The following is a 13,222-nucleotide window of genomic DNA, read 5'->3' as shown; positions in this document are numbered from 1 at the left end:
GGTTGTACCATAACAAAACATGAATGCGAAAAAACGATATCTGGAACGATAAACAACAACAGGTTATAATACAGTAGTGTTTAACTTTTTAAACGTATGAACAGTGTTATAAGTCCAGTCTAATGGGTGTGCGACGAATTCGGGTTGACCGCCTCAAGGGTGGGTCAAGAACCACCGGCTGATGTGCAAGCCTGGCCATGGGTGGCGATGGAAGGGGCGTGATCTGCGGCAGCTCCACGAAGTCATCGTCGGAAGCCTGTTGAGGATCCGGCATGTGTGTACAGTGTGGCTGCGAGCGTGGAAGTTGGCGAAGGGCGCGCCGATTGCGGCGACGCACTGAACCATCCGGCATGCGTATCAGGAACGAGCGGGGAGCCACACGTCGGAGAACTTCGGCCGGTGCTGACCAGCCACCATGCGGTAGATGGATGCGTACTTTGTCTCCGGAGGACAGGGGGGGAAGGTCCGTCGCCCGTGTGTCGTACAGACTCTTCTGGCGATCACGCTGCATTTGCATCTTACGAAGAACCGTATCATGGTCCGTTGTTGGTGCCAGGATGGATGGCATCGTCGTCCTGAGGGAGCGACCCATCAGGAGCTGTGCTGGCGAGAGACCCGTGGCTAGCGGGGCCGATCGATAGGCCAGCAAGGCGAGGTTAAAGTCCGATCCGGCAGCAGCAGCCTTGCAGAGGAGCCGCTTGGCAATGTGAACGCTCTTCTCTGCCTTCCCATTCGACTGTGGATGTAGAGGGCTGGACGTCACATGAGTGAAACCATATGCTGCGGCAAAGGACGACCATTCACGGCTGGCGAAACAGGGTCCATTGTCCGACATGACAGTCATTGGAATGCCATGGCGAGCAAATGTTTCCTTGCAGGCCCCAATGACTGCGGACGACGTCAGATCATGTAGAGGTATGACTTCCCGGTAATTGGAAAAGTAATCTATAATAATGATGTAATCTCTGCCAAGCGCGTGAAATAGGTCAACACCCACCTTCGCCCCGGGGGACGTCACCATCTCGTGTGGTAGAAGCGTCTCCGGAGGTTGCGCCGGCTGAAACCATGACAGGTTGTGCAATTGAGCACCATGTTGGCTATGTCTTCATTAATACCCGGCCAATATACCGCCTCTCGGGCCCTCCGTCTGCATTTCTCGACTCCCAAGTGGCCTTCGTGTAGTTGATTAAGAATCATCTGGCGCATGCTGTGCGGAATGACAATCCTGTCTAACTTCATAAGAACCCCATCAATGTTGGTAAGGTCATCTCGCACATTATAAAACTGCGGGCACTGCCCTTTGAGCCACCCTTCCGCCATGTGGCGCATCACTCGCTGCAGAAGAGGGTCAGTCGCTGTCTCTGCGCGTATGCGGGCCAGACTTGGGTCGTCAGCCGGCAGATTTGCTGCTGTCAGAGTAACGTGTGCCTCAATTTGACGCACGAACCCCTCCGCATCTGGTGGTGTACTCACTGCTCGGGAGAGCGTGTCCGCCACGATGAGATCCTTCCCCGGAGTGTAGATCAGTTCGAAATCATACCTCCTGAGTTTAAGTAAGATGCACTGGAGGCGAGGGGTCATGTCGTTCAGGTCCTTGTTTATTATGTTGACCAGGGGGCGGTGGTCAGTTTCGACCGTGAATCGTGGAAGACCATACACATAGTCGTGGAACTTGTCCAGTCCAGTTAACAAGCCCAGGCATTCTTTTTCTATTTGCGCGTAGCGCTGTTCCGTAGGGGTCATGGCTCGTGAGGCATATGCAACCGGGGCCCATGACGACGTGCTATCTTTCTGCAAGAGTACTGCTCCAATACCAGATTGGCTGGCATCCGTTGAGATTTTTGTGGGGCGAGCCGTGTCAAAGAACGGCAACACTGATGCCGTGACCAGTTTGTGCTTGAGCTCCTCCCATTCCAGCTGGTGCGATTGTTGCCATTGGAATTCTGTTGATTTCTTCACGAGATGGCGCATAGCCGTTGTATGAGAAGCAAGGTTGGGAATGAACTTCCCAAGGAAGTTGACCATGCCCAAGAATCTTAGGACAGCCTTCTTGTCAGCCGGCCGTGGCATGGCTGTGATGGTGCTAATTTTGTCTGCATCGGGACGGACCCCTGATTGTGAGATGTGGTCCCCGAGGAACTTCAGCTCAGTCTGGCCAAAGGCACACTTGGCGCGGTTGAGACGCAGGCCATTTTGTCGTATGCGGGCGAAGACGCATCGTAGACGATGCATGTGCTCCTGCGGAGTGGTGGACCAAATGATGATATTGTCCACATATACACGTACCCCTTCGATGCCTTCCATCATCTGCTCCATGATTCGGTGGAAAACCTCAGATGCGCCCAGTAACGAATCTTTTGATGCGCCAACAACTTCAAAGGGGAGTGTATCCGTGTGCGTTTTGTGAGTTACCTGTAGCTGGCAAGAACCCATGGACGGGATGACATTCCCATTATAATCAACCATCTTGAGCTGGGATGGCGTGATGGGTGGTTTGACCTTCATGGCCTGGAATTCAGAATGTGCAATCAGGTTGGCGGATGCGCCAGTGTCCAGACGGAAGGTGACGTGCGATCGGTTGACCGTTAGAGTGGCACTCCACTCATCGGCCGGATTGATGGCGTTGACCCTGTTTATATCGATGAAGGAAACCCGGAAGGCATCCTGGTCATCTGCATCATTTAGCTGGAAGTCTTGATGCATGGGCTGGACGGTCCTGGCGTGTCTGCGAGGTTGTCGGAGATGTGTAGGATCCATGGGTTGAGCCGCACGGCAGTAGGCAGCATAGTGGCCCATCTTGCCACATCGGAGGCACTGTCGGTTTTTAGCAGGACATTGCCCTTTTAAGTGTACAGCTCCACAGTTGCCGCACGGCGTTCGTTGTGCCACTGCACATGCGCAGTGCGATTTTGCATTGGGCGCGCCTGCGCGGTGCATCCATCGATGTTGCCGTTGGTTTTGGCGCGCACAAGCACGGGAGACCGCGAAAAGCGCGGGAAGCGGCCGCTCTCGTTGGGGCCGCGGGTCGGGAGATAATCGATGGCCTGGATGCGTTCGGCGTCGTGGGCGGCCTGGCTTGCCGATTCGACGGCTGGGGACCCCCTCCGTGCCAATTCGGATGCCTGAAATCGGGCAAAACGGCTGGTTGCATTCTCGTGGAGGACACAGGCCTCCACTGCAGACGCTAAGGTGAGGCTTTTGATTTTAAGAAGCTGCTGGCGTAGGCCACTGGAGGCAACACCAAAAACAATCTGGTCCCTGATCATGGACTCTGAGGACTGCGCTAGAATTCGGAGGTTCGTCAAAAAGGGTTGAAAAAGCTCCTCCTTACCTTGCAGGCGTTGCTGAAAGAGATATCTTTCAAAACTTTCATTCACTTCAACATTAAAGTGCTGCTCTAGCTTGAGGATGACTGTGTCATACTTGGATTGGTTTTCGCTTTCTTCGAACACCAGTGAGTTGAAGACATCTATGGCGTGCTGACCTGCGTAGGAGAGGAGCATTGCAATCTTTGTTTCGTCCGAGACACTCTGTTTCTCGTTGGCTCAGATGTACAGGTCGAATCGCTGCTTGAAGAGCTTCCAATTGGTACCAAGGTTCCCTGCGACTTGCAACGGCTGCGGTTTATTGGTGAGGTCCATGTCCAGAATGGCAGGTTAGTCGGCAGGTATCGATCCACTCCTGTACCATGTGGTGTTGGGCGTTCTGACACACAGATGAGCCAACACAGTTGTATTTGGTACAACGCTGTTTTATTCAAACTTATTATCTACAGTTTTGCCTTGATACTCTGCACGTGGGGACTCCCTGTCTGTGATGTTAAAACAGGTCTTGTCGTTGTCCTTGTCCCCAGATCTACTGCCCACCAGGTGTCGTGTTTGTCCTTTTATACTGTCCCTGTCTTTGTCGGTGATTGGTTGTGGTGTTGTGTGTTCTGATTTGTCTGTTGGTGTGTCTATCATGGTGTGTGTGTTTGAATATCATGACAATATGTGCTTCATTAGGATATGTAGATAAAGTGATGGCAGCTGGTGTAAAGACTAAGGTTTAAAGGAGAATTATATCTCTCTGAATTACCCTACAATTCCCAAAGGCTGTAAAGAGAGATTTGTGAGCACTGACTGGTTTGTGCCAATCTCGTTTATCATGATTAATATTTCAGATCCTATGAGAATAGATATTTGGTGTAAGCTACCCCCTTGTATGATATGTTTCACTAATCTCCATGACAGAGTTCTGCCCAAAATAATGGCTCTCAGGCTACTCTTCAAGCATCTAAAACACTGTAACATGGAATGATGAGGCATAGAGTATGCATATATATCACCCTTTCAAATATTTAGGCATCACGTAACATATAGTATTCTGCACATCACCTTTCTAAAAAAATTATTTTTTATTCTCCTTTTTCACATTTTCTCCCAAATTTACACCCACTAACAATAAACAATAATCAGTAAAAAAAATGTCAATCCCCAAATCAATAACAACGATCCCATCCTCTCACCAAGCCCCAAACATTAGCCCCATAGCTCTGTAAACCGCTGACACTACTCCCTTCTCCAGTCCCCCTGTCGTCAGCACCTCCTCCAGCAATGTGGAGGCCGGCTCCACCGGGAAGCTCTGTATCTCCTTTCTGGCAAAATCTTGAATCTGCATGTATGTAAGCATTTCCCCCTGCTCCAGCCCATACTTCGCTTCCAGCTCCTTCAATCCTGCAGACCGACCCCTAAGAAACAAATCTTTTAGTGTCTTAATCCCCTTCTCCTTCCATTTCCGAAAATTTCCATTCCACCTCCATGGCTCAAATCTGTGGTTCCCCCGAATCCCCCTGCCCGGACATGACCACGACCACCGTCATCAAGGCCCTCCAGGGTATTTTTACACTGTTCGGTTTCCCCGCCTCCATGCATAGTGATAAGGGGTCCTCCTTTATGAGCGACGAACTGCGTCAATTCCTGCTCAGCAAAGGCATCGCCTCCAGCAGGACGACCAGCTACAACCCCCGGGGAAACGGGCAGGTAGAGAAGGAGAACAGAACGGTCTGGAAGACCGTCCTGCTGGCCCTTTGGTCCAGGAATCTCCCAGTCTCCCGCTGGCAAGAAGTCCTCCCAGTGGCCCTTCACTCCATTTGGTCGCTGCTCTGTACTACCACAAACCAGACACCTCACGAACGTCTCCTTGTTTTCCCCAGGAAGTCCTCCTCCGGGACCTCGCTCCCAACCTGGCTAGCGACACCCGGACCCATCCTGCTGCGGAAACATGTGAGGGCGCACAAGTCGGACCCGTTGGTCGAGAGGGTCCACCTGCTGCATGCCAACCCCCAGTACGCCTACGTAGCGTTACCCAACGGCCGCCAAGACGCGGTCTCCCTTCGGGACCTGGCGCCCGCTGGAGCCCCACGCGCACCCGCACCATTGCCCCCACCCCCATCCTCCCCGCAGCACCTGACCGGATTAATTACGGTTAAAAACTACCGTATTTAACAAGATGGTATTTTTTTTAACCATAAAACAATAAAAACTTTCTCTGTTACCCTCGACATCACGGTATCTGCAATACCTGGTCCTACCATGCAAAATGCGACAGTAACACTGGCCGTCACCCCGCTGGGTTTTTTTTTAACAGGGGGTGAATGTGGTAATACCAGGTATTGCAGTACCTGAGAGGTGGATGCCCATTGGCTAGACCTAGGAGTCTACCATTGGCTAACGTACATAGCTCCGCCCTGAGAGGTGGGGTATAAGAACCAATGCCATCCCAGCAGCCTTCACTTTCTGTATCGAAGCTGCTAGGTACAGTTCTAGCTGATTAAAGCCGATTAGTTATGACTCACCTTGTCTCGAGAGTAATTGATTGTGCATCAGAACCCAAACCTCCGCAACACTTCCCAAAGGTACTGCCACTCCACCCGATCAAAGGCCTTCTCTGCGTCCATAGCTGCCACTACCTCCGCTTCCCCCTCCACCGAGGGCATCATAATCACATTAAGGAGCCTCCGCATATTTGTATTTAACTGCCTACCCTTCACGAATCCCGTCTGGTGCTCATGAATCACCCCCGGGACACAGTCTTCAATTCTCGTAGCCAGCACCTTCGCCAGCAACTTAGCGTCAACATTGAGGAGCGAGATCGGTCTATACGACCCACATTGCAATGGATCCTTGTCCCGTTTCAAGATCAAAGAAATCAGCGCCCTGGACATTGTCGGGGGCAAGGTCCCCTCCTCCCTCGTCTTGTTAAAAGTCCTCACTAGCAACGGGCCCAGCAGGTCCACGTATTTCCTATAAGATTCAACCGGGATCCCATCCGGCCCCGGGGCCGTCCCCGCCTGCATGCTCCCCAATCCTTTAACCAGCTCCTCCAGCCCAATCGGTGCCCCCAAACCAGCCACCTGCTGCTCCTCCACCCTCGGGAACCTCAGCTGATCTAGGAATCGTCGCATCCCCTCCTCCCCCGCTGGGGGCTCAGACCTGTACAGATCCCCATAGAAGTCCCTAAATATCTTGTTTATTCTCACCGCACTCCGCACCGTGTTCCCCCCTCTATCCCTAACTCCACCAATCTCCCTCGCTGCCTCCCTCTTACGAAGCTGATGTGCCAGCATCCGACTCGCCTTCTCCCCATACTCATACGCCGCCCGTTGCGCTTTCCTCCACTGTGCCTCTGCTTTCCCTGTAGTCATCAGGTCGAATTCCGGCTGGAGGTTCCGTCGCTCCCTAAGTAGCCCCACCTCGGGGGCCTCTGCATAACTCCTGTCCACCCTTAAAATCTCCACCACCAACCTCTCCCTCTCCCTCCTCTCTCTCTTCTCCCTGTGGACCCTAATGGAGATTAGCTCTCCCCTGACCACCGCCTTCAACGCCTCCCAGACTACCCCCACCTGCACCTCCCCATTGTCATTGGCCTCCAAATATCTTTCAATACACCCCCGCACCCGCCCGCACACCCCCTCATCCGCCAACAGTCTCACATCAAGCCGCCACAGCGGGCACTGGTCTCTCTCCTCCCCCAACTCCTGATCCACCTAATGCGGGGCATGGTCCAAGATGGCTATGGCCGAGTATTCCGTTCCCTTATTAGCGTCCTACTCAAAATGAAAAAATCTATCCGGGAGTAGACTCTATGGACGTGGGAAAAGAAGGAAAATTCCCTGGCCTGCGGCCTGGCAAACCTCCATGGATCCACTCCCCCCATCTGGTCCATAAACCCCCTGAGCACCTTGGCCGCAGCCGGCCTCTTACCCGTCCTGGACCTAGAACGGTCCAGTGCTGGGTCCAGCACCGTGTTAAATCCGCCCCCCCATTATCAAGCTTCCTACCTCCAGATCTGGAATCCGACCCAACATGCGTTTCATAAATCCGGCATCATCCCAATTCGGGGCATATACGTTCAGCAATACCACCCGCACTCCCTGTAACCTACCACTCACCATCACATATCGACCTCCATTATCCACTACAATATTCAGTGCCTCGAATGACACCCGCTTCCCCACCAGTATTGCAACCCCTCTGTTCTTCGCATCCAGCCCTGAATGAAAGACCTGCCCTACCCATCCCTTTCTCAACCTAACCTGATCTGCCACTTTCAGATGTGTCTCCTGGAGCATAACCACGTCTGCCTTCAGTCCCTTTAAGTGCGCGAACACCCGGGCCCTCTTTCTTTAAAAAATATTTTATTGAAAGTTTTTGGCCAACCATCACAGTGCATTGTGTATCCTTTACACAGTAATATAACAATATAAATAACAATGGCCAGTTTTATAAACAAGAAATAAATAATATATAAACAAAAACGAAAACAAAACTAAATGGCAACTGCCTTGTCCCAGATAAATATTCTCCAAAAATAGGTTTTAACAGTCCAATATACAATTATCTATAACAACAACCTATACATATTATACTTATATATTAACATCCCTGAGAATCCCTCTGGTTCCTCCCCCGCCCCCCCCCCCCCCCCCCCCCCCCGGGCTGCTGCTGCTGTCTTCTTCTTTTCCATTCCCTCTATCTTTCTGTGAGGTATTCGACGAACGGTTGCCACCGCCTGGTGAACCCTTGAGCCGATCCCCTTAGGACGAACTTAATCCGTTCCAGCTTTATAAACCCTGCCATGTCATTCATCCAGGTCTCCACACCCGGGGGCTTGGCTTCCTTCCACATCAACAGTATCCTGCACCGGGCTACTAGGGACGCAAAGGCCAAAACATCAGCCTCTCTCGCCTCCTGCGCTCCCGGCTCTTCTGCAACACCAAATATAGCCAACCCCCAGCTTGGTTCGACCTGGACCCCCACTACCTTCGAAAGCACCTTTGTCACCCCCACCCAAAACCCCTGTAGTGCCGGACATGACCAGAACATGTGGGTGTGATTCGCTGGGCTTTTCGAGCATCTCGCACACCTATCCTCTACTCCAAAAAATTTGCTAAGCCGTGTTCCAGTCATATGCGCCCTGTGTAACACCTTAAATTGTATCAGGCTTAGCCTGGCACACGAGGACGATGAGTTTACCCTACTTAGGGCATCAGCCCACAGCCCCTCCTCAATCTCCTCCCCCAGCTCTTCTTCCCATTTCCCTTTCAGCTCGTCTACCATAATCTCCCCCTCGTCTCTCTATATATGTCTGACACCTTACCGTCCCCCACCCATGTCTTTGAGATCACTCTGTCCTGCACCTCCTGCGTCAGGAGCTGCGGGAATTCCCTCACCTGTTGCCTCGTAAAAGCCCTCAGTTGCATATACCGGAATGCATTCCCTTGGGGCAACCCATATTTTTCGGTCAGCGCTCCCAGACTTGCAAACGTCCCATCTACAAACAGATCTCTCAATTGTGTTACTCCTGCTCTTTGCCATGTTCCAAATCCCCCATCCATTCTCCCCGGAGCAAACCTATGATTATTTCTTATCGGGGACCACACCGAGGCTCCCGTCTTTCCCCTATGCCGTCTCCATTGCCCCCAAATTTTCAGAGTAGCCACCACCACCGGGCTTGTGGTGTATTTCTTCGGTGAGAAAGGCAACGGCGCAGTCACCATGGCTTGTAGGCAAGTCCCCCTACAGGACGCCTTCTCCAATTTCTTCCACGCCGCTCCCTCCTCTTCTCCCATCCACTTACATACCATTGAGATGTTGGCGGCCCAGTAGTACTCACTCAGGCTCGGTAGCGCCAGCCCCCCCTATCCCTACTACGCTGTAAAAATCCCTTCCTCACTCTCGGGGTCTTCCCGGCCCACACAAAACTCATGATACTCTTCTCAATCCTTTTGAAAAAAGCATTCGTGATCACCACCGGGAGGCACTGAAACACAAAGAGGAATCTCGGGAGGACCACCATTTTAACCGCTTGTACCCTCCCTGCCAGTGACAGGGATACCATGTCCCATCTCTTGAAGTCCTCCATCTGTTCCACCAACCGCGTTAAGTTTAACCTATGCAATGTACCCCAATTCTTGGCTATCTGGATCCCCAAGTAGCGAAAGTCCCTTGTTACCTTCCTCAGCGGTAAGTCCTCTATTTCTCTGCTCTGCTCCCCTGGATGCACCACAAACAGCTCACTTTTCCCCATGTTCAGCTTATATCCTGAAAATTCTCCAAACTCCCCAAGTATCCGCATTATCTCTGGCATCCCCTCCGCCGGGTCCGCCACATACACCAATAAATTGTCCGCGTAAAGAGATACCCGGTGTTCCTCTCCTCCCCTGAGTACTCCCCTCCACTTCCTGGAACCCCTCAAAGCTATTGCCAGGGGCTCAATCGCCAGTGCAAACAATAATGGGGACAGAGGACATCCCTGCCTCGTCCCTCTATGGAACCGAAAATACGCAGACCCCCGTCCATTCGTGACCACGCTCGCCATCGGGGCCCTATACAGCAGCTGTACCCATCTAATATACTCATCTCCAAAGCCAAATCTCCTCAACACCTCCCACAAATAATCCCACTCCACTCTATCAAATGCTTTCTCGGCATCCATCACCACCACTATCTCCGCTTCCCCCTCTGGTGGGGGCATCATCATTACCCCTAGCAGCCTCCGTATATTCGTATTCAGCTGTCTCCCCTTCACAAACCCAGTTTGGTCCTCATGGACTACCCCCAGGACACAATCCTCTATCCTCATTGCCATTACCTTGGCCAGAATCTTAGCGTCTACATTTAGGAGGGAAATAGGTCTATAGGACCCGCATTGCAGCGGGTCTTTTTCCTTCTTTAGGAGAAGCGATAATGTTGCCTCCGACATAGTCGGGGGCAGCTGTCCCCTTTCCTTCGCCTCATTAAAGGTTCTCATCAGTATCGGGGCAAGCAAGTCCACATATTTCCTATAAAATTCGACTGGAAATCCACCCGGTCCCGGAGCCTTCCCCGCCTGCATACTCCTAATTCCTTTCACTACTTCCTCTATCTCGATCTGTGCTCCCAGTCCCACCCTCTCCTGTTCCTCCACCTTAGGAAATTCCAGCCGGTCCAGGAAGCACATCATTCTCCCCTTCCCATCCGGGGGCCGAGCTTCGTATAATCTTTTATAGAATGCCTTGAACACTCCATTCACTCTCTCCGCTCCCCGCTCTATCTCTCCTTCCTCATCCCTCACTCTCCCTATTTCCCTCGCTGCTCCCCTTTTCCTCAATTGATGGGCCAGCAACCTGCTCGCCTTCTCCCCATACTCATACTGTACACCCTGTGCCTTCCTCCACTGTGCTTCTGCAGTACCCGTTGTCAGCAAGTCAAATTCTACGTGTAACCTTTGCCTTTCCCTGTACAGTCCCTCCTCCGGTGCCTCCGCATATTGCCTGTCCACCCTCAGAAGTTCTTGCAGCAACCGCTCCCGTTCCCTACTTTCCTGCTTTCCTTTATGTGCCCTTATTGATATCAGCTCCCCTCTAACCACTGCCTTCAGCGCCTCCCAGACCACTCCCACCTGGACCTCCCCGTTGTCATTGAGTTCCAAGTATTTTTCAATGCACCCCCTCACCCTTAGACACACCCCTTCATCTGCCATTAGTCCCATGTCCATTCTCCAGGGTGGACGCCCTTCTGTTTCCTCCCCTATCTCCAAGTCTACCCAATGTGGAGCGTGATCCGAAATGGCTATAGCCGTATACTCCGCCCCCCTCACCTTCGGGATCAACGCCCTTCCCAAAACAAAAAAGTCTATTCGCGAATAAACTTTGTGGACATAGGAGAAAAACGAAAACTCCTTACTCCTAGGTCTGCTAAATCTCCACGGGTCTACTCCTCCCATCTGCTCCATAAAATCTTTAAGCACCTTGGCTGCAGCTGTTGATTCCCAAATTTCTTTCTCTGTCAGTCTGGCCTCAATAAAAGTTGAGATGGATTCTCACGTAAAAAGAAGTTATTTATTTAGCTTGCAAGCTTGATTCATTTCATAGAAACATAAGAGACATCCAGTTTCCTATATCCCAGAAAGCGAATGAACAAAGAAACAAAGGGATCTCTGCAAATCAATTCAAATGGTATCAAGTTTCACATACTCGACGCCCATAGGTCAGCCTATATCCCTCCTGACCTGTTTGATCTATCCTGATTGGCTCACTTCCAATTCCTTTCTCTGGCCCCTATCAATGCAGCATCACTCTCATAGACACACCTCTTCCTGCTTTTTCCATGCGGTCTCAAATCCCTTTGTCCCTAACAGCCAGAATCAAAGTGGCTTATTTCTACATTACATTAACTAGTATCTCTAAAGTAACTATTTTATATCACATTCGTCATTCCCTCCTTTTATCATTCCATGATAACCAAACTATCCAATCCATAGCTACGGTTCCTCATCTAAAAGATCCGTCGCTGCATTTCCAATTCCTGTCTTAGCCCCCCTTCATCTGCCTCACCCTCATGGATTTTAACAGTTAAATTTTTTTTTCCGGTGATTGGGGCGGTGATCTGATCCAGTGCACCCCGCATTCTACCCATCACACATTTAAGGATGGCCAGGCCCACAAAGATGCAGCCGATAGCTACCACTAGATACATGGCCATATTTATCAACCAGTCCTTCCATCCTCCAAATCCCCAGTTACCCCAAGAGCCAGGATCCTGCATCCCGTCCAAGTGATCCCGTATGCGATCCATAAATTTAGTGATGTTAGCGGTCAAGTCCTGAACTCCCATGATACACTTGCCCTGTACTATGGCGCATACCCCACCCTCACGGGCCAGAAGATAGTCAAGAGCATACCGGTTCTGCATTGCAAACAACAGTAGCTGAGACAACTCCTTGGTTATTGCCCCGAGGGCTCCCAAGGTTTCATTTCCCAAGATGGTAAGGCCGCAAATAAAATAATTCCGATCACTGACAGCCAAGGAACCCCCCACACCTCCCAGTTTATCCAACTTTGAAATGCCATTCGGGCCGCCCAGCAATGCGGAAAGCCCTAGTCCCAACAGTGATATGAGAGACATTCGCCCAGCCACAGAGGAGCTGGAGGCCGGCGTTCAATGGAACGCAAGTGGTGTTGTAACAAACGCATTGGCCAGACGCCTGGGTGATATGGCACCTCCTGTCCGTACAGGTGGGAAACAGACATGTTATATTTGTGTCCACCTCTACCAGCAAACAGCCATATCCTTCACTGCTGAAGCAATTCTCGTATGACCGGGAATCCCTATTGGGAGTGAAGTGGCTAGGTATGTACGCCCTCCACCGTCGCAGCCTATCGTACTGTGAATGGGAATTATCCCGAGGAAGGGGAAGGCAAACAGCCGGTGGTGCTGAACCCGGATCGTAAGGAAGAGTGACCTGATCGGGCAGTGGTTCGGAATGCTGACAATGAACCACCGTTTGGGGAGTGCCCCAAAGCGGTGAAACAGAAAATAACCTAGACACCGCTGCGGGGTTTGGGTAGCAGACAACCCGTCCCTGGCCATACAAGCGGTGGTAAATCTGGTAGAAGAGATTCATACTACCCGGGTTTTCCTCAGTTTGGCCTTTAATTAACTTAAGCGTATCTCCCGGTAACCTACGTTCTAGCTGTACTTCCCTTCTCATACGCCCCGTCCTCTCTCTAGTCCCTTTCTCTTTCTCATAGCCTCTTCCTACACTCTTCTGACAGCCTGATTTTACCTTTATTGTACCACTCTTAACACATCCAAAATCAAATTTACATGTATTCCAAAAACAAGGCAATGTCCATATAATGTTCCCTTCCCATCGCCGGGACCGGTGCAACTGCTTCATGACTCCTGCATTCTTCTTA

The sequence above is a fragment of the Scyliorhinus torazame genome, chromosome 7, assembly GCF_047496885.1.
Source record: "Scyliorhinus torazame isolate Kashiwa2021f chromosome 7, sScyTor2.1, whole genome shotgun sequence".
Classification (NCBI taxonomy): domain Eukaryota; kingdom Metazoa; phylum Chordata; class Chondrichthyes; order Carcharhiniformes; family Scyliorhinidae; genus Scyliorhinus; species Scyliorhinus torazame.
Note: the sequence above shows the minus strand (reverse complement) of the source record.